This window comes from Molossus molossus, unplaced genomic scaffold, assembly GCF_014108415.1.
Source record: "Molossus molossus isolate mMolMol1 unplaced genomic scaffold, mMolMol1.p scaffold_m16_p_11, whole genome shotgun sequence".
Taxonomy (NCBI): domain Eukaryota; kingdom Metazoa; phylum Chordata; class Mammalia; order Chiroptera; family Molossidae; genus Molossus; species Molossus molossus.
In genome coordinates, this window is record NW_023425346.1 from 36,529,961 (window position 1) to 36,551,338 (window position 21,378).

Here is a 21,378-nt window from a genome sequence, read left to right on the forward strand (position 1 = left end):
AATGTATAGGTATATGTTATATATAAATATATAATATATAAAATACAGGAGATATATATATATATATATATATATATAATTCTGAATATCTTGTCATACTAGTTGTCCAAAAATATTGGGCAATGATTATGATTTATTTTAAAATTTTTTTATTTAAAAACCTTTCATTGATTTATGTTTGAGAATTTTCTTGTGATACCATAATATCTCAATGAAAAGAAAGCATTTATTTCTACCTTTATTCTCTAATTTTAAATTTGGATATAGTTTCAAGCATACAGAAAGTTTGCAATTATTGTAGTTAATAACCATGAATACTCTATGTTCAGATTCATTTGTTGTTTATATTTTCCTTCATTTGTTTTATTACTACTTGTCTTTCTCTCTCTCTCTCCATATATGTATGTATGTATAATTACATAACTGTATATATACAGAGGTGGGCAAAAGTAAATTTATAGCTATAATACAAATAAATAAATAATATAATAATAAATAATAAAATGATAAACTCTGTTTCGTTTACTCACAACTGTAAACCTACTTTTGCCTAACCCACGGACATATGCATATACATATATGCATATATATTATATATAAAACTTTTTTCTCTGAATTATTTTAGAATAAGGTGCAAAAATCATGCTTCTTGAGTTGAAGTACTCGTGTGTATTTTCTAAGAATAAGGATATTGTCCTACATAACTGCAGTACAATTATGCAAAATAAGAAATTCATTATTAGGAAAATATTATTATGTAACACACAGTGCATCTAGGATCACACATGCCAGATTTGGTTATTACACTCCAGTTTGCAAACTTCTGCTCTGGATACAATGGCAAGACTAATGGGTTGTAGTGAGAAATTGGGTCAGAAAAACTGGTTTTGAGCCCAGGATTACCTCTTATTTGTTGTGTCAGATTGGGGAAGTCACCTGATTAGTGTTAACTTTAGTTCTCTTGCCTACAAGGATTAATATTCCGACAGTGATTCTCAACTTTCCTAGTGCCACCACCCTTTAATACAGTTCCTCATGTTGTGGTTACCCCCAACCATAAAATTATTTTTGTTGCTGCTTCATAACTGTAATTTTGCTACTGTTATGTCTTAGGTGACCCTCTTTGGGGGTCGAAGGACCCACAGGTTGAGAACTACTATATCTAAAGTATAAAGAAACATATGCACATAATTGTTACAACTTTATAATTCTATTGAAATTACTTATGGCCCTGGCCAGTTTGGCTCAGCAGTTGGAGCCTCTGATGTTTCTCTCCCTCCCTCCCTCCCTCCCTCCCTTCCATTCTATCTAAAAATCAATTGAAAAATATTCTCAGATGAGAATTACCCAAATTTAAAAAATAAAAGGAATTATATATAAATAAGAATTTGCATTTTTTTTTGCTTGGCTTGTGTGGCTCAGTGGTTGAGCATCGACCCATGCACCAAGAGGTTGCCGGTTCGATTCCCTGTCAGGGCACAGGCCCAGGTTTTGAGCCAGATCCCCAGTGGGGGGCATGCAGGAGGCGGCCAGTCAACGTTTTCTCTCATGGATATTTCTATCTCTCTCTCTTCTTTCCTCTCTCCCTAAAAGTTAATTTAAAAATTCAAAATAATTTGCATTTTTAAGCTTTAAACCTAGAAAAATAAAATTAAAAAATACATAGTTTTTTTTTTTTACAAATATCTTGATTTACTTTTGACATTTAAATATAAACTTGCTAACTATACCTATAGTTTTCTCTTATTTGAGAGGCTCTGAGTTGACCATTAGTAAAATCATTCATTCCTATGCCAGGTAGAGCTCTTTGCCATCCTGTGTTTTTTACATACTCCAGGAAGATAAATTAGATATTCAACTTAATGCTTGTTCTGTTTGTTGAACTGTTGATTTGATTATACCTGGTTTTGATGGACACAAAAGCACACCTCCTGAATTAATAAACTGGTATTTCTGCTTGGTACTGTAAATAACCAAATCTCTCTGGGCAGAAATTCTGTTGGTTGCTGAGGACTAATGTTACTCTAAAGATGCATGGTACATAGGGAGATTTTATTTGTACTGTCCACAGTGTGTTTGATCTATCTGAAACAACACTTTGTACTTTAAAGGGTACTTTTAATTATTGTTAGGTTGTGCCTTATTTTATTTCTTTTCTTTTTTTAATCCTCACCCGAGGACATTTTTTTTCATTTTTTGTTCAGATAGAGTGGGAGGGAGAAAGAGAGAGAAAAACATCGACATGAAAGGGACACATCGAGTGATTGCCACCCACATGACCCAACCAGGGCCAGGGACAAACTGCAACTGAGGTACGCGCCCTTAGTGGGGACCGAACCCAGGTCTCTCTGGACCTCAGGCTGATGCTCTAACTGCTGAACCAAACCGGTCAGGGCCCTTTTAAACAGTTCTTTTGTAAAACAGTATACCCCAAAACATAAAATCCTGTTTAGGTTGAAATATATTGAGCTTTGAAATTAATGTGCTCTTCCCAACATCCTTCCTTTAAAATAAACAGATTAAGAAAATCTGATTAAATAACTTTTCCCTGATAATGAGAGTGACTTTCTAAAAAAAGAAAAGGTATGCTTGTGTATTTCTGGGAGGCATGCAAGTGGCATTCTGCATTTTTTTTCAGTGCATGGTCTTCAATTAAAATTGACATGAAATTATAAAGTGAATTGGTGCAATTCTCTGGATAAATCAAGCAAAATTCTCTTCTACATCAGAGATCCTCATATGTCAGACATAAGTGCATTTGAAACACTTCAATTATTTTAATAACCACCTCAAATCTCCAATTAAATTTACCTACAAACATCTCATGTTTTTTAATTACTTTATTTTTTTCTGCCTTGTTCTGGGGACACTGTACCTTGTATATAATTCTGAAGCCAATGTGCAGATTCTTACCTCTGACTTAAGAGTGTCTTTCTTGGCTGATGTTTGGAATAGTTAGGACTATTGCTGTTCTTTAGCCCATTATATTTTGCAAGATGTATAATCTATATTTTGCAAAATCTTATTTCAATACGATAAGTATGTAGTGTGTCAGTGTATTTTGGTCTTGATTAGTATTTCTGTGACCTTGGCAAATTGCTTACTCTTTTGGATTTTTTTTTCTTTTCACAGATGCATTTTGTAGGAGTATTTTGAGGACGAATGTTTGCAAATCATTTTGATATTGCCAAGCACCACATATAGTAAGTGATATGTGTTTTTATTTTTCCACTCGATTGCAGTCATGTGGAATGAATTTGGCAGACTGTCATAAAAGAACACATTTCTATTTACAGTTCTTGATATTTGTGAATATTGAGGAAAACTGTGTAATAAAAGATAAAAATTTGATGAGCTGTTTGCTAGTCGGAATTCAGTTGTATAATTTCATGATTTCTAATGACTGATTTTACTATTGTTCTATGTACATAACTCACACAATAATATTTCTCACATATTATTTAAGATTGTTTTCCTCTGAGTTGTAACTTGAGAAGAGTGAAGAAAATAACATTAGTGTTATTTTAGCCAATGTTGATAAGGAAGTTTTAAAAAGGCGTATTGCATTAAAAATTAAGATTTGCTCCATATCAGTAATTTATATCTTGTGCCTTTCATTCTTACCCAAATATTTTAAGTTTATTATTTTTATTTCTATTTTTCAAATAAGAAAACTGAATATCAAGAAGTTTTAATACCTTGCTCAATATCTATTTAAAGTGATGAATCTGGGCTTTAACACAGCTTTTCAAAAAAAATTACTCCCAACAATAACAGAAAAAAAATTAAACGACTTTTATTTAAGAGCCTGAATATTTTTAAGAGCTCAAACATATTCTGATTACTTCTTTGGGTTTTTGTTTTACTTAAGTATTATCCTGAAAATGTTGCAGGCTTTTTCTTTTTTTTTCAATTTGTCTATCATGTCATTGCTTTCATTTCAAGGGATGGTTTCTACTCCTTACTTGAACTGCTTTGAACTAGTAGGAAATAAATGAAATGTAACTTTCTTAAAGATTGTAAATCATCTAAATTATTCTTTTGCAAAAAGTGTTTAGAATTAGAGTTTTGAAGTTCTCCAAGAGTCTTCTTTCATTCATTAAATACAAGTACACAACTAAATGGTACCATATTATTTTAGAGCTGGACGGGGCCATAAAATCATTGATTCCTGGCCTCCACATGCTCAGATTTCTTGTTTGATGAAGTGGGATGATCTGGAAGATAATTCTGAAACTGAATTTCCAAAAAAGGTAGAATCAGTGATGACAGCATTGATGTTTATACATTATCTCCAATTACAACTAACACACACACACAGAGGAAGCACAGTGTAGTGGGTTAAGAATTCAGACTCTGAATTCAGGGCACCTGACTTAATTAATTTATTTATTGAAAAAACATTTTTTTTCTTTATTGATTTTTAGAGAGAGAAGAAGGGAGAGGAAGAGAGAGACAGAAATATCGATGAGAGAGAACATCGATTGGCCGCCTCCTGCATGTCCCCCACTGGGGATCGGGCCCACAACCAGGACATGTGCCCTGACCGGGAATCGAACCCATGACCTCTTGGTGCATGGGTCGATGCTATCACTGAGTCACACCGGCTGGGCCAGGGCATCTGACTTTAAATCCTGGGTTATTACTTACTAGCTTCATGACTTTGAATAAATTTCTTAATTTAAAAAAAAAATTGGATGTAAGATTAGGAACTGCCTCATTTGTGAAGTGAGATAGTGCATGTAGAGTATAGCACAGTTCCAGGGATGGAGTAAATGCCCAATAAGTATTAGTGGTTATTAAATTGGAATTTATTTATTTAGATATTTTAATTCAAGTATGTTTGTTAATAAGCACCATGGCTTCATAATCATATCATGTAAAGTACTCAACAAAGATGTTCAGTGTGAACTCTGCTGATTGACATGCTTAAAAGGAAACTAAACTTCAGCCTTCTTTATAAACAGAGCAAGGCACTTTTTAGCGGACGCCTTTACTTCTTTCAACTATTAGTGACAAAACAAATCGTTCTGTCAAACAGGTATATACAGGGTGAGGCAAAAGTAGATTTACAGTTGTTCATATGGAAATAATGCAGTAATTAATAAATAATAGTAGAAGAATAAATTCTGTGTTTTGAATACTCACCACTGTAAACCTACTTGTGCCCCACCCTGTAAACAGTGTATAAAATAAGCATACGTATATATCCTATTGTGTGTTGACTATATACCTAGGTTGAAAGTGTTCAAATGCCTTTTAGAGAAAAGAGGGACAATTGTGAGCTGCTTAGGGAGTCTGAAATAATTGTTTGAAGGAAACAGGGGAAAATTATAAATACAATGTATAGAAAACAATGCAATGATAACAGGCTTTTTACATTCAACATTTCAGTTACTCTAAGCAATAATATCATAAAGTAGATTTGTTATTATCTCCATTTTTCATAGGACAAGATGTGGCACAGAAAATTTAAGTCTATCATTCATGGAAATAAGCTTGATTCTAAAGCTTCTTTTCTCATCCTCTTAACCTGGCTGTTAAGCACTGAAATTCTGTGGCTGATCCGATTTTCTTTTATTTGCATGAAAACACAGCTCCCAAACCTCAGATCATACTTAAGAATTCTTTAGTAAATAAATAGTTGATGATTTATTTTCAACTAAAACAAATGACAATTGCCTTATAGTAAGTGTTGATGGGACCACTCAGCAATCCAAACTAATTGCCGAGTTGCCTTGAACAATGCTGTTTGAGTTAATTGCATTAAAAAAGTAAAAAAGCTCCTTCCCCAAGGTCAGAGACCATAGCTTGTGCTTTTATTAGTCTTACTTTTCAGAATTTAAAGTGACTGACCACACCTTTTTCTTGCAGTCCTTCAGCCACTTTATACAATGCAAAGAAGTTTGGAATGTAGAGTTCACCCTGACTTACTCATTCTTCTCCCTATTTACGGTCTTCAGGTGCATCAGCTTTCTGGGACATCCTTGAAAACACTTTGGCCATCCCTTCTTAAGTCTTTGGTGATCTTCATCTTTCATTTTAGTCATCCACTGATCCCAGTCTCTTTACACACCACTGCTTGAAATAAACCATCAGCAACGTTTTACCTGAGGGTTATTTTCAAACTTACCATAAAATATTATTGCTCTAAAAATGAAGGGATCAAGCCTTTTGTATTCTCACACTACTCTTTGTTTTAATACTGAAAGACTTATAGAATGCTTTTATTTTCCCTTTTAAGATTTGGTCTGTGAAAGACAAAGCTAGTCATTACATTTAGTAATTCTATTTAATTTAATTCAATTAATATTTACCGCATGCTCCTGTACTACGAGAGGCACTTAGCCAGGAAGTAATAGAGTGAGTGGGAAAGAAAGACAAACATGACTCTCATGAAAATAAATTCTGTCTTCAATTTGAGGAAAGTATGCCCATGCATACATAAAGTAAAGGATATATTAGGTTATGGTATCATGAGAGTAGTCTAAAGTAATCAAATTAACAAAGCTACTTCAAATCATTTGAAAAGGTTATATTTATGAAAAATAAAGCATTAGAGGGGATTTAAGAAAGGAGATATAATTCTGAACTGCTTTGGTTCAAGATTTCATCATGGAGGTTGCATTTGTGCTTGATCTTGATGCAGGTAGAAGTCCAGGAAATGGCATTCCCAAGTTTAGAGGTAAAGAGGCATACGTCACATTCAATGAGTGGTAAAGTATTTAGTTTGGCAACAAAATAAGTTCCTTGCATTGGACTAAGACCAGATAACACTGGAAAATAAGGCTGAAGCTAGGTTGTAGGAAATCTGATAGAGTAAGAAATTTGAATTTAAATTTAATTGGTAGCCAATAAAAAAACAAACAGAGTATTTTGCAAAGACCAATTATGTGAACAAAAAGTTTCTTATTTGACTACTAGTTGGGAGTTATCTTCATGATGGATTTACTGCTGGAGAAATCAGTGGGCCAGATATCCCCGGCACTCATGGGAGTGGGGTTTTTGCAATATCTTCAGAAAATGAATTTTCTAAAACTTGCATGGGAGAATGAATTTTTTTGTGTGTGTGGAGTTATATTACTGGGGTTGTAAAGTCCCACGTTTCTTAGTCCAGTTCTGGAAAAGGGGCATCTGTGGATTCAGCAGAGCTAGAAGCAGGGCCAGTATTCAAGGTTTTCTCTCCATGTTGTAGCCAGGTCCAGATCAGGCATTGTATGGAGTCTACCTGGCTGTGGACCACATGGCAAATGCAGGGCAATGCTCTCCCTGCAACAGGAGTCCCAAGAGAGCCAGAGAGCCAAAGGCTAAGAAAGAGAGGAATACAGAGAAGCTTTCTTTGTTTAGGGGATTCTGTACCTCAAATTTCAAGTGCTCGCAGCATCCATGCTTATTCTGGCTACTTATTTGTTCTCATGTGTGACTGACAGGTAAATGCTTTCCCAGCATAGACCATACCTTAGTAGCATAGATCCATACCTTACTGGACATGCATCTAAACTGCCTTTGTCCAGTCCCTTCCCCCAATGATCATCAGGGAACAGACCTGGAGTGTTCTCTACAGCTTGCTGGCAAAGCTGTACAAATGGGATGCCTATATTATCTAGTCTCCCCTTTACTCCTTTCCTGTTAAACAATAGCCAGAGTATTATAACAGACAGATTTCAGCAGAAAGACTTATAGACAAGAAGAACAATTTTAGAAAAAACCAGCAATATAAGAATGGATGGATGGGTAAGACATGAAGTCACAGCAGTAGGAATAGAGAGGAAAGAACAGATGCAGGTGAGATTTTGAAAAATAATAGGGTCAAGGAATAATAATAATAATAATAATAAATACTTGAGTAGCATTTACTATGCACTAGGCTCTGTTTTAAATGGTTTATATTTATTATTTAATTTAACCTTCAAAGAATTCTCAGAGGTAGACACTAATGTTATCCTCATTTGCACAAGAGAAAACTGAGGCAGCCTTTAGCAAAGTAGATTGTCCCAGGTCAAATAACTAGTAAATGGCAGAGCTCATACTTAAGTCCAGTCAGCCAAGCTCCATAATCTCTGCAGTTAACCACTGTACACCATTTTTCTAAAAAAAAAAAAAGCTGAGATTTCCAGCTTGATTGAACTGGAATATGGTGTTACCAGTGATCAGAGAAACAGATTATTTTCCCCCCAGAGATTACCCCTGCTTTAAGTTAAGCCAGTACCCCTTCTTTTACATTAAGTCTTTGGGTAGGAAGAAAAATTTGACCTTTAGGGAGAAATATTCCTTATGGTTAGTGACGAATCTCTTGTATACCTTCACTTCAGTGCTTGGCAACAGGAGCAGAGTAATTTATGATATTGCTCAATTGTAAATTAGAATAGTAAAAGTGTCATCTTAATATGATTTGTCTTCTTTCCTTAGCAGAACTTAAAGTGATACAAGTTTAGAGTGCTAAATTAAAGATTTAATATCTTGGGTCCGTGAAAGACCAATTATTTTAGACTTAGTTTACCTATCACATTAAACAATAATTTTAATAAGGTAAAAAACCAGCACCCAGCCAGGAGAATATTTCTCTTTTTCTATGTTGGAAGAGAAGCAGCTGCTTAAGAGCATGGGCTCCAGAATTATACTAATGCCTTGGGTTCAGATCCACAAACCAGGCCTCTTTAGCTGTGTGATTATGTGTCAGTTATGTAAGCTCTCTGTGCCTCAGTCTCTTACCTTTGAAATGTGATAGTAATAATACTATGTTTTCTGAATATTATAAAGATTAAATGAGATAAAGCACTTAAAGTGTATCCTAACACAGTAAATTCTCAATAGATGTTAGTTATGTTCATTGAACTTTATATCATTTATCATAATATTTACTTTATAAAATTTAATTACAGAATTATTGCCATTTTAAGGTTTTTTATTGTGAATTTTTGTGCAACAATGGCACAAAACAATGATTTTCACAAGCAAAGACCCATATAACTGTCACACAAATCAAGAAATAATACACTTGCTTCATTCCAGAAAACTGACTTTTTCTGCCTCCCAAACAGTCTCCTGTTCCTTCAGTTCCCTGACAGATACGATTTTTGTAACTTTTGTAGTAACCATTTTTGTGCTTATTATTAGTGCATTTCATCATTTATACCTAAATACAACATTTATTTTAGACTTATTTTTGCATTTATGTCCATAATAATCATATAACATGCATTCCTTTGTGTCTGATTTTCTTTTCTGAATATATATTTCTAAGTTTTATGAATGTTTTTGTACAGTTTATTGATTTTCAATGCTATGTAGTATTCCATTATATAAGATACTACAGAGTTGTATTCATTGTATTGCTGAAGGACATTTGGACTGTTTCTAAGTTTGGGTAATTATAACTCATGCTGCTATGAGCATTTTTTAAATGTTTCTTGCTGCATATGTACATGCATTTCCGTACATATAACCAAATTGCTTGGTTAAATTCTCTGTAAATCTTCCATTTTAGTAGATACTGCCAAACAATTTTCCAAAGTAGTTATATCAGTTACACTGCAATCTGTAGTGTATGCGAGTTCCCAGTGTTTCATCATTACCAGTACTTGGAATAATCAGTCCTTTTAATTTTAGCCATTCTCATGAAAATATAGTTTACATTTCCCTCTTGAATGAATGTGGTTATGTTATGTGGTTAATTGTCATATGGATATTATTGTCTGTAAATTGCCTCGTTGTCTTGCCTATTTTTCTGTTGTGTTGACTTTTTAATTGTTAATATGCAGACATTAGTTATATTTGGATTAAGAGCCCCTTTCAATTAAATGTTGCAAATACCTTTACCCTCTGGGACTTGCTTCTTCAGTTTCTTAATGGAGTTTTTGATGAGGAAGAGTTTCTAATTTTAATTTTAATTATTTTTCTGCCTCTTCACATTTACGTAATTCCACTTACAATTGATTTTTGTAAATAGTTTGAGGTAGAAGTCAACTTCTGTTTTGCTTGCTAATGGATATCCAGTTGTTACAGAATCATACTGAACATTTTCTTTTGCTTCCTGTTCTTCAGTGCCACCCTTGCCATAAATCAAATGTCCTTGTATGTCTGCGTTTGGGGGACCAGTTATTCTTTTGAATTGGTCTATTAGTCTCTTCTTACTACTTGTAACATATTTTAATTGTGATCACTTTTTAATTATTCTTGATATCTATTAGCACAAGTTCTCCCACTTTGTTTTTATGTAAGGCATTTTGACTGCTCTATTTCATATGACTTTTAGAATTACTTTGTCAGGTTTGACAAAAATGCTGTGATTTTATTTGGGATTGATTTCAATTTATTAAGTAAATGTTTAAAGAATAACATAATTACAATATTGACACTTTAAATTTCTGAACATCATATATACTTTATATATTTAGGTCTTTTTAATTTCTCTCAATCATATTTAATGGTCTTATACATTTGGGTTAATTTGTTCCTACAAAGTTTATGCAGTTTAATACTACTATGTATTATACATTTTTAAAAACTTTATTTTCTTTCTGTTTTTTTATATGAAGACATGTAATTTTTTATATTGACCTTACATATAGCAGATTGTAAACTCACTTATTAATTTCAATATTGTTTTAGTAGATTATTTGGATGTACTACATAAAGAAATATGTTGCCTATGATCAAAGATAATTTTATTTAGTACTTTTCAAACTTTATACTTCAGGTATAAACTTTGTCTTATTTTCATGTTTTACTGATTGGCTAGAATTCCAGCACAATGCCGAATGAAAGTGGGGATAGTGGAAATCCTTATTCTCAAATCAAAATGAATACTTTTACCATTTTACTATTAAGAATGATGTTTACTGTATTTTTTTTGGTACTACTATGGAATAGATTTAGAAATTTATTTTTATTTTTTATTTTGCTGGGATTTTTTATTGTAACTTGGTTTTGAATATTATCAGGTGCTTCTTCTGTGTCTGCTGAGATTATCAAATAATTTTTCTTTTTTACTTTGTTAATCTGATTATTTAAATTGATTTTTTTTTCAGGGTTTCAAATTCCAGCAGCAGAGATGCTACTTCTCTGTGTTTAGTGTGGGACCTAGAATGCCAGAGTGTTTTCTGTGTGTATTTTCTACCCTTCCCTTACAGCATTTCCCATTTGCTTGCGTAACCGAGGAAGCCTCTTGTTTCACTGCTGTGTTTCCTCCAGTGGCCAACTACTGTTACTTGTTATTAGGTGTAGTGCCCCTGGTGAGGGCAGGGGGACTTCAGGTGCCTTTGCTCCGTAGACTTGTGCCATGCACTGGGCCTTAGGGTATGCCTCTTTCAGCATTCCTGTCCATTCCCATGGCCTGCAGCCCAAATGCCTCCTTGACTCTGTGGGGTTCATTGGTGGGAGTGTCCTCTTCCTCCCCTCATGATAACAGATCTCTGCTTTGTGTCAGTGTCACATTCTGGGTCCCAGAGAGTTACCTGCTCCTCCAGCAGAGCCAGATAATTTTTGCTTCTACCAGTTTCACAGCAACTACGGATCTTTTCCAGGGCCCCGAGAGTATGAGGATTTTTGTCCTAACAGGCTAAATTTTCTTTTGTGATAGTGAGTGTCTGGGAAATCGGAAAAGATTTTGCACCTTTGCACACCAAACTGCTCTCCTTGGTGCTCTGTCCTGATTGCAGTCTTTCTTCTGAGTGGCCAGTAGATGCTGGGGAAAAAAAGCACTTATGAATGAGTGCTCATCCCTTTGTCTGGGGGATCCCAGGGTGTCTATAGTGTTCTGTTGGTTCATTCTGGACTTTAAGTATTTTTTTTTTTTTTTTACAATTTTAACTGTTTTCTTTGTATCCACTTTTAAATGTGCAGCTATTTTTCTCACATTCTGGCAAGATGAAATGGTTTATGTCCCATCTCTCCTCTGTGATTATTACCCTTTGAAATTTAATTAATCTCTTGGCCTCCTACCCCAGCTCTCTGATGGGCTCAACAAATTTATTTTGCAGATTAGCTGGCTTTTTTTTTTTTTTTTAATGGTTAGGATAAGCACAATATTCTATTGTAGTTTTCCACCTTATACACAAGAGAAAAACTGCATTTTTTTCATATATATTTTAACCCAACTTTTCAAGTTTTCCAAAGCATGATGAGTTTTTATTTTCTCCTCAAATTACCTAGTAGGCATTTACCAGAGCCAGAGGTCTTGAATTAATGCTACTTTTAGTAACCTTTTTATATAGATATGAGTTGTGACTATCATAGTTTTGTGAGGAATTGCAACTCACAGGAATTTCAGTACCTTGGTTATTAGAGAATCTAATCACCTCATGTAGCTTTTTCCACCATGTTAGCAATAAGATTTTATCCTCAAGGGTTTTCTAATGGCTTAAGTAACTACTGGAGCCCAGCCATCGTATTTGGTTCTATGCAACAGAAATGAAAAAAAGAAAAAAGAAAAAAAAGCAATGACAGGGGCATGCTACCAGCTAATTTATCCCCCTCAAAGAGATTCCTTTTTTTTTTACCCAATATTTTCTGCCTACCCATCATTACTTTTTGTTGTAAATGAAGCTGCTACATATAGTGTTTTAACAGCACACACAACTGCCCTGAATATGTTCCTTGTAAGGATGAGGATGAGGTAATCTGATCTCTGAGGCAGGATGTTGTGAGTTAAAATAGACAGGTTCTATTATTAAACAGAGCTGGGTTCTGATCTCAGTTCTGCAAATTACTAGTGTTGTGACCTTGAGCAAGGTCTTATCCTAACTGTATCTACTTTCTCAGCCGTGAAAAGGCATGGTAATAACTATTTGAAGCATTTTGGTGAGGATTGAATATGATAATATATGCAAAGTCTCTATCACAGAGGGAAGGGCCAATAAATGGTTTCTTTTATTGTATCCACCTTATGTTAACATAAATTCAGACATTTAAGGGGACGGAGTCTATTCACACCTCATACTGATTGATAGGCTAGAAAGGCAATTTACCTTGTTTCTCTTGGGTAAAGCTTTATCTTTAAGTGGAATTGAATCACAATTTCTGCCCTTTAAGTCTCTTATTTTTATATTTTAAACTATACTGAAATATTGCTCATAATTTAGGCTTATAATAGTAGCACTTATAAAATGTCTAAGCAAGAAGCAGATAGAATGAGTTCCAGCTCATATTCTGCCATTAGAAGATACGAAACTTGCAAAAGTCATTATAACCCTCTGGACCTCTGTTTTGCCAGCTGACAAATCAATTAGGTGGACAAGTTGGCCTCTGCCACCTATTTGACAGCTTTCAAGCAACACAATTCTGTGCATTTTTATTTGCTTTTGACAGATTCTCTTGTGTATATCATCTCCTCTGAAGCAAGAAATATCAAGACCAGCAAATAAAGTGACAAGGACTTACGTATTCAAATCAGAGTTGAATTCTTATAGGAACAGGCTTTGTTGAGAAGTTTTGCTAGTTCTGAAATGAAACAGTAGATATTAATTGAACCACATGGTATGGTGTGTTAGAAAACTGGCTTCACACTCGTTGTGCAGATTGCTGGCTTAGACAAAGCATATTGCATTGGGCAAGTCATTTAAATTCTCTGAGCTTGAGAATTTATAAAATGGGCAGCATATATCAAAGCCACGATGAGGATCATATGAAATAATGACAGTGTAAAAGTACTTTGAAAACCTAGACAAGTTCAACTGTAAGCTCTTGAGAAGGTTCTGTGAGTTAAGTATAGAAAATGGCCTCACTCTCTGGTATGAAGATTGTACGATGACACTTTACAAATAAAATCCAATGAAATCAAGCTATCAAGGAGCTCTGTTTTAAAGTTTAGGCTAGACTTTGCCAATCTGCTTATCTGCCACTGGAAGTCACGGCAAGTAAGTGTGTGTGTGTGTGTGTGTGTGTGGGGGGGTGATATTCAGTGCACTCCACAGAGGACAGACCAACAAGGCTGTCTCCAGCTTTGTGTGTGAAGTGTCTTCTGGAGGTGAACTTCCAAATGTGATCTTTCTCTGCATCCGAGCCACTCTGCTTGCAATCCATTGAAGCTGAAACAACAGCAAATCATTTGCAGTGTGTGACTATTAGTCTGTCTGCTGTCTTCAGTCGGCCCTTTTGAGATGACAGCTAACGCTCCTTCACTGTAAATAGCACGTTGTTAGTGAAAGCATGGTTGGCATATGGCAAAATAGTTTCTGTTGTTAAACTAATTAAATGCAACAGCAGTGCTCAGTCTGTAAGAAGATAGTCTGTTCTGTGATAAAAGCCTAGAGATTATTTTGTTCCCAGTCTGACATACATCAAACGTATCTAGCCTCGGTTTCTTTATGTGTATGTACATTTACTGATATTGTTGCCACCTTTTAAAACTCTTGAAGTATGCCATATGTATATTAAAGTGTGTACAAGGTACTAGTATTAAGTATACAGATTGATGACTATTTACATAGTTATATACTTGTGTTACTATTCCCCAAATCAAGCTATAGAACACTTTTAAAGCCCAGGAAGTTCCTCTTGCGTCGCTTCCCCACCAATAACATTGTGGTTTTTAATATTTTTAAATTTTGGATTTATATTAATGAACTTCTATAAAAGGATGAAGTGTTTTAAAGGGCAATTCCTATCTTCTAAAATTTTCTGAAAGTATTCATAATTATAACAAAATTTTTTTTTAAATCTACGCAATACAGAATAATGCAGTGACTTCTAATAATAATATTACAAGTAATCAACACACTCACTGTAATGAAGCAGAATTGCAATGTGGAAACCTCATGAAATTCTGCCCAAATCTCCCACCTGTGAACCAAAAAATCGAGCCTCCACACTGACTGGTGAGTTCTTCTAGGTCATGTTGCCAGGCAACCTCAGTCAGTGTCAGAGACACCTACTTGGGCAGCAGAGAGAAAACTGGAAGGTATCCTGGAAACAGAAGGGCCCAATAGAAAGAGAAGGAGCGAGGAGGGAGAGAAAGAAAGAGAGTGTCACTTGAGCACTTATCTATGTTAGTTATGACCACAAAAATTATTTTTCTAGTTATATGCAGCTAGCTTAGAGCAAAGTTTTTTGGGTTTCTACTTCCTTCACTATATTTTCTTTCTTCGCTGTGTCTACAGGTATAAGTGCAAAGTTTTGGCAAGATGTATCATCATTCATTTTTAGGAGAGGAGGATGTTACAAACCATTTTTAGCATAATCAAACCATTTTACTGAGTTCATTGAAATTTTTATTATATAATAGTGTTTGATTCAGTCATGCTTAAATAATCTTATTTTTAAATTGATATACTTTGATAATAACTGGAAAGTGCAGAATAAAATACCTACTATCTGGAATTAACCTTTTTCTTAGAAGGCAAAAAGGAATAGAGAGGAATGTGTGCTGGGGTCCTTCTGGGTGGGTATCAAAGGAGGTGATATAAACAAGCAAACAGGGTGAGAATTTGGGATGGCAACCTCAAATGAGCCATCTACTCTCAGGATGCAACTTTTATGTATTTTTCTAGACGGTATCTTCTGTTCTCCACTATGTTGTATGAAAACCTTTTCTGATCTAACCTTTCTTCCTGTTTACTTTCCTTTCTTCCTTCTTAACAGATGGCAAGGAAAGAAATTAGTGTCTGTAAGATAAGAACAGTGGTTAGTGCTGATTTACCACTATTCATTCTTCCTTTCTGATGCTTTTTCTTCTGTAAGCCAATGCGTTCATGTAAGTCTGGATCTCATCCCTGTATGTGTTCTAAGAGCCTTAACGCAAATAAATATTTTCTTTCTCTTCTATATTCTTCCAACTTCTTCCTCTCTTGATTTCTTCTCATTGGCATCAAACATGTCCAAGTATTTCTCCTCGAAAACAAAAACACACCTGTGCACAAATCCTCCCTTTATTCTAAGCCTATTTTCAGCTACCCAGTTACACTGATCTCTACACCCAGCAATGTTTCTTAGAACGTCTACATTCTGTGTCTCCAATCTGCATTCTCCATTCACATCTCAACACACTGAGGCTTGCTTTCTCTGCTTGTCGGAAAATGTTCTTTCTAAGGTTACTAAAGTTAGTCCTGGGACTATAACAGAATAAACTTCTCTGATCTCTTAGCACAATTTTGTGCCATGAATCATGCCCTCTATTTTAAAAATATTATTTCTGCTGGGATCTATAACACTATACTCTTCTGTTTTTCTCCCCCCACCGCCCCCCGCCCCAGGCCCCTTAGCCCAATGGTTCTCAACCTTCCTAATGCCGCGACCCTTTAGTACAGTTCCTCATGTCGTGGTGACCACCGACCATAAAATTATTTTTGTTGCTACTTCATAACTGTAATTTCACTACTGTTATGTCTTAGGCAACCCCTGTGACAGGGTCAATCGACCCCCAAAGGGGTTGCGACCCACAGGTTGAGAACCGCTGCCTTAGCCAATCTCATTTATGGGTTTATTTTTCTTTCAGATTGATACTTTATAAATTCTTTGTGGTACCTTATTTTTTATTCACACCCATACATGGTCTCACTTAAAAAAAAATTACCAATTCCTGTTGCTTTAATTAAAGTTGGTTTGCTGACTCCCTTTTCTTTACTTCTCTTGAAATTCAGTTCCTACACTCACCTGCTCCACCTGTATGTCCCAGAGAAGCCTCAACATTGTCCAAGTCTACCAGCAAACTTATGAATACCCCTATTTTTTCTATTATAAATTTAATTTAAAATACATAAAGTGACAGGATCAATAAAGAACAAAATAAAGATAGCCTGGCCAGTATGGCTTAGTGGTTGAGCATTGACCCATGCACCATGAGGTCTCTGGTTTGATTCCCGGTCAGGGCACAGGCCCAGGTTGTGGGCTGATCCCCAGTGGAGGGCATGCAGGAGGTGGTCAATTGATGTTGTCTTTTCTCGATGTTTCTATCTCTCACTCTCCCTTCTGTTTTTTAAAAGAAGAAAATAAAGATATAATAATATCAGTATCTCAGCAATGGTGCTGCCCTAGAAATCTTAATCTTGAGCAGGTCATTGATTTTATTTAGAACTGCTAGAATACAAGCTTCATGAGCTTAGGTATCCCAAAGATCTAACATTAGACAGAGAGCATTGGTGTACTTCAAAATTATTTGCCAAAGAAATGAAATAAATAGCTTGTATTTTAATTAATCTTGAATGCTTTTACCTCTTTGAGTTCTATTAAGAAATTATTTTGCTCATTATAATATTGGTCACAAAATAGCAATGGCTAACATGTACCGATTAGTTACTACTATGTGCCAGTTCCTCTGATTCTCATTAACCCTATAATCCGATAGGGTTTTCTATAACCCGATATGAAGGGACAGCTCTTATTGCCATTTTATAAACATAGGAACAACTGGAGTTAGATCGGCAAATTAACCTCTCCATTATCTCTAAATGAAAGGGCGGTGCAGGTGAGACTGGAATCAAACCCTACCTGATACTCCTAACCATGCTATATATTGCTGAATTTTTATAAAAAACATAATGCCTTCTCAGCCTGTGGTTCAGAGAGACCCGGTTTGGTTCCCGCTAAGGGCATGTATCACGATTGCAGTTTGTCCCCGGCCCTAGTTGGGTTGTGTGGGTAGCATCCACTCGATGTGTCCCTTTCACGTTGATGTTTCTCTCTCTCCCTCTCTTCCTCCTACTCTATCTGAACAAAAAATGGAAAAATGTCTTTGGGTGAGGATAAAAAAACAAACAAAAAACATAATACCTTCTACATTTCTGGCTCTTTGATACAATTGTTCATTGTTCTGATGTTTTTTGCTATTATTTAGACTCTTCAGTGTTTCAGCTCTGGCAAATGACAAGTATGAACTTTCTTAGGTATTATCAGTTATCATTTTGGTATAGGTTGAAATGAGGAACGAACATAGAATATGTATTCAGGCTTTGGATAAGAGAAATGGAACTTCTGTAAAATGGTAAATGGAAATTATAAAGAAATATTGGGATGGTCAAACAATATGTTGTTTTCTCCATAGAAGGAGACAAGAATACAAGAAAGTTGGGAAAAAAATGGAAAAAATAATTGACACATGGAAAAATAGCTAATGAATATATCATGCAGAGCTAATTGCAAATTGAAATGAAAATTTCAGGTTAGATGATTTTTATAATTGAATAAAGAGGAGAATATGGAGAGGAAATAAGATGAATAAAAAGGAATATAAGAAATATGATGAAGGAAAACATGATTTAAATATGATCAAAGAGAAATGTAATTTAATAAAATTAAAGGAGTGGGAATAACCAGGAATTAAAAATGGCATAAAGAAAAAAAATTCCATGCATCAGTAAACAGGTTTCATTGAGTCAGATTGCTGCCTTTGTACAGATCTTTGCCAAAAATGTGAAGCAAAAATAAAAATAAAATGTTGATTGCTGTTCTGCTGGGGTGGAGCTGGATGGATGTGAAAAGTATGTGAATTTTTATACTGATTATGGTTTCTTTGCAGGAGAGTAATCATACAAGCATTTTCCTTCTCAGTTTGAACACTGTTTCATTCCACATAAATTAACAGAACAGAGTTTGGAGTGGAGCACATCTCCTGATTGGTTGTGATGTCAATCAGTGGTTAGAATGTATTTACTCTGCTTATCAAAATCAAAAGAAAATATTATAACCATTCAGCCACATAAATAGTGGAGCTTTCCCTTGGACCAAACAAGTGTTTTTGATGGTGAAGCTTTATACTTTTGCTGTTTTAACTATAAAACTATAAAAGCTTTGGAAAAAAAAAATGTTTGAGCTACTTGCTTTTAGATTTTGAACCTTGACTAAAAAATAAACTCTAATAAGAAAAACTGTCTATTAATAACTCATGGTTTCTCACTATAATGTAAACTATAAAGATCTCATTTCTAGAAAGGGAATTGACAATTAAGGTACATTTGAGTTGGGTGACAACAGCTTTTTTTCAGGCCCCCACAAGTCCTTCAGCTCCTTCCATATTCCCCATAGCTGATTTCTGGTGACAAACTGAACGAAGAATTGTTTCCAGATATTGATTAAATTGTCAGTGACTGGTACAAAGTGATAGATGGGCACACATCTTTTGGTGCATCAGAGGCATACTATTACATAATTATTGCATTAAAATAATAATTATGGTAATTTAAAATGGTAATTAAAGATTATATAGATTATATATTTAAAAACAGACAATTAGATTATATTAGTTGTATACTACATCGGTTTCTTTCTTTGTTTTGTTTTTTTTTTTGACTCTGAATGAAAACAAATGCAATGGTGCTTGCTTTTAAGGGTGGCTTTTGTACTCATGGTAACTTGAATTTTGAATCTAAACATTTTTGTCATTATCTCAACAAATGATTTTTTCAAATTACAGTATACTAGTGGTAGGAGACCATGTTTTTCTCTAGCCACAATCACTGTAGTTGTCAGGTATTTTAATTAGCATGACCTTTTAATTTAAATTATATAGAAGAAAATAATATTTGTGTGTTTGAGTAGGCATGTCTTCTAATGTTAAAATGTCCTTACATAAGTGGAATTTCAAATTTGTGCTGTTTCATTTCTATAAGCTTGTTGGGTTTGATGAAATATAGGCTGCAGCAGTGAGAGTGATTAGAAGTGAGTAGTCTTCCCCAATTTCAATGATCACTTTTAAATATTGGATCTGATGGATATTTATTTAGAAGAAAGATCACGAATGATATGAAAAAAAAAGACAGTTCTTGAATCTTCGATGATACTCCGAGTTTGGAAAGTTAGCCACTTTTTTTTTAATGTTCTGATAGAATTTGATGCATGGGACAAACAATTGTCTTTCCAAAGTCTCATAGATTTTATAATATTGGAGAATAACAAAAAAAAAAAAAGAAATTTGGAAACAGGATAAATTAGCCTTTATTTTAATACGAGATTCTGTCCTTCTTTTCTTTCTTATTTACTCTGTGTTGTGAATAACGTTGGACAGACCTTTGGGTCTGTTACATTATATTTGTTAAATTTCATTATATCTGTGTGTGTGCCCATGTATTCACAAATATCACATAACTCAGAATTTTATTCTTTCTCACTATTATTCGTGGTTTTCTTATCTGCTTTAAAATAAAGTATATATTTTCCCATCATTCAGATAATGTATACTATTTCTGGATAATTTTGAAATTAACTAAAATAGTAAGAATAATGCAAAAAAAAAAAATCACACATTTCCATCTAGTTTTTTTCTGTACTTGTATATGAATAAAAAATATAAATAAAAAAGTTGTGACCATTGCAAGTGAGTATCTTGGTTTGTTTAATTTCATATTATTATCTAATCTTTTCTTATGTTATTACAAAATTTCATAAGTTTCTAACAGCTGCATCATATACGGTCAGTTAGCTATATATCTATCTCGAACTCTTTAATAGATAAAGCTGGCATGACATCCCATGCACAAAGACTTTTCTCTAGTATGGGGTTTCAAAAGAGAGTTTTGCAGTAGAATAATTACAATTTGAAAGTACATGATTATTTTTTAAAAGTAGATCAAAAATAATATTTATTTTATTTTATTTTATTTTTGTTTCCATTTTTTATCATTATCATTTATCCCCTTTATACCCTCTTCCACCTCTCCGAGCCCCTCCCCTCTGCAGTCACCACACTGTTGTGGATATCCGTGAGTTCTCTTCTTTTTCCTTTCTCGCTCAACGCCACCAGCCTCCGCCACAGCCCCCGACCAGAGCTGTCAGCCTGCTCTCTATGAGTCTGTCTCCATTTTTCTTGTTAGTCCAGTTTGTTCATTAAATTCCACATATGAGTGAAATCATATGGTACTTTTCTTTCTCTGGCTGGCTTATTTCACTCAGCATAATGTTCTCCAGGTCCATCTTTGCTGTCACAAAGGGTAAAATTTTCTTCCTTTTTACAGCCAAGTAGTATTCTATTGTATAAATGTACCATAGCTGTTGTACCCACTCATTTATTGATGGGCCCTTGGGCTGCTCCTAACCCTTGGCTATTGTAAATAACACTGCAATGAACATATGGATACATATATTCTTTCAAATTTGTGTTTCATGTTTTTTCGGATAAATTCCCAAAATTGGACTCACTGGGTCATAAGGCAGTTCCATTTTTATTTTGTTTGAAGTAACTTCATACTGCTTTCCACAGTGGCTGCACCAATCTGCGTTCCCACAAATAGTGCATGAGGGTTCCCTTTTTCTCCACATCCTCACCAACACTTGTTGTTTGTTGATTTAATGATGGTGGCCATTCTGACAGGTGTGAGGTGATATCTCATTGTAGTTTTAATTTGCATTTCTCTGGTGATTAGTAAGTTGAGCATCTTTTCATATGTCTGTTGGCCATCTGTATGTCCTCTTTGGAGTAGTGTCTGTTCAGGTCCTTTGCCAATTTTTAAA

At 34.6% G+C, this 21,378-nt stretch overlaps 1 protein-coding gene across 3 annotated transcripts in view; it reads left to right on the top strand.

Moving 5' to 3' along the window:
- Positions 1 to 21,378, top strand: part of GALNT13 (polypeptide N-acetylgalactosaminyltransferase 13) — a 515,536-nt gene that overhangs the window by 25,954 nt on the left and 468,204 nt on the right. For all 3 annotated transcript variants that reach the window (XM_036254031.1, XM_036254029.1, XM_036254030.1), the window contains exon 2: positions 3,133 to 3,203. The gene's annotated coding sequence lies outside the window, so the exon portion shown is untranslated. The remainder of the gene's footprint in view (positions 1 to 3,132; positions 3,204 to 21,378) is intronic.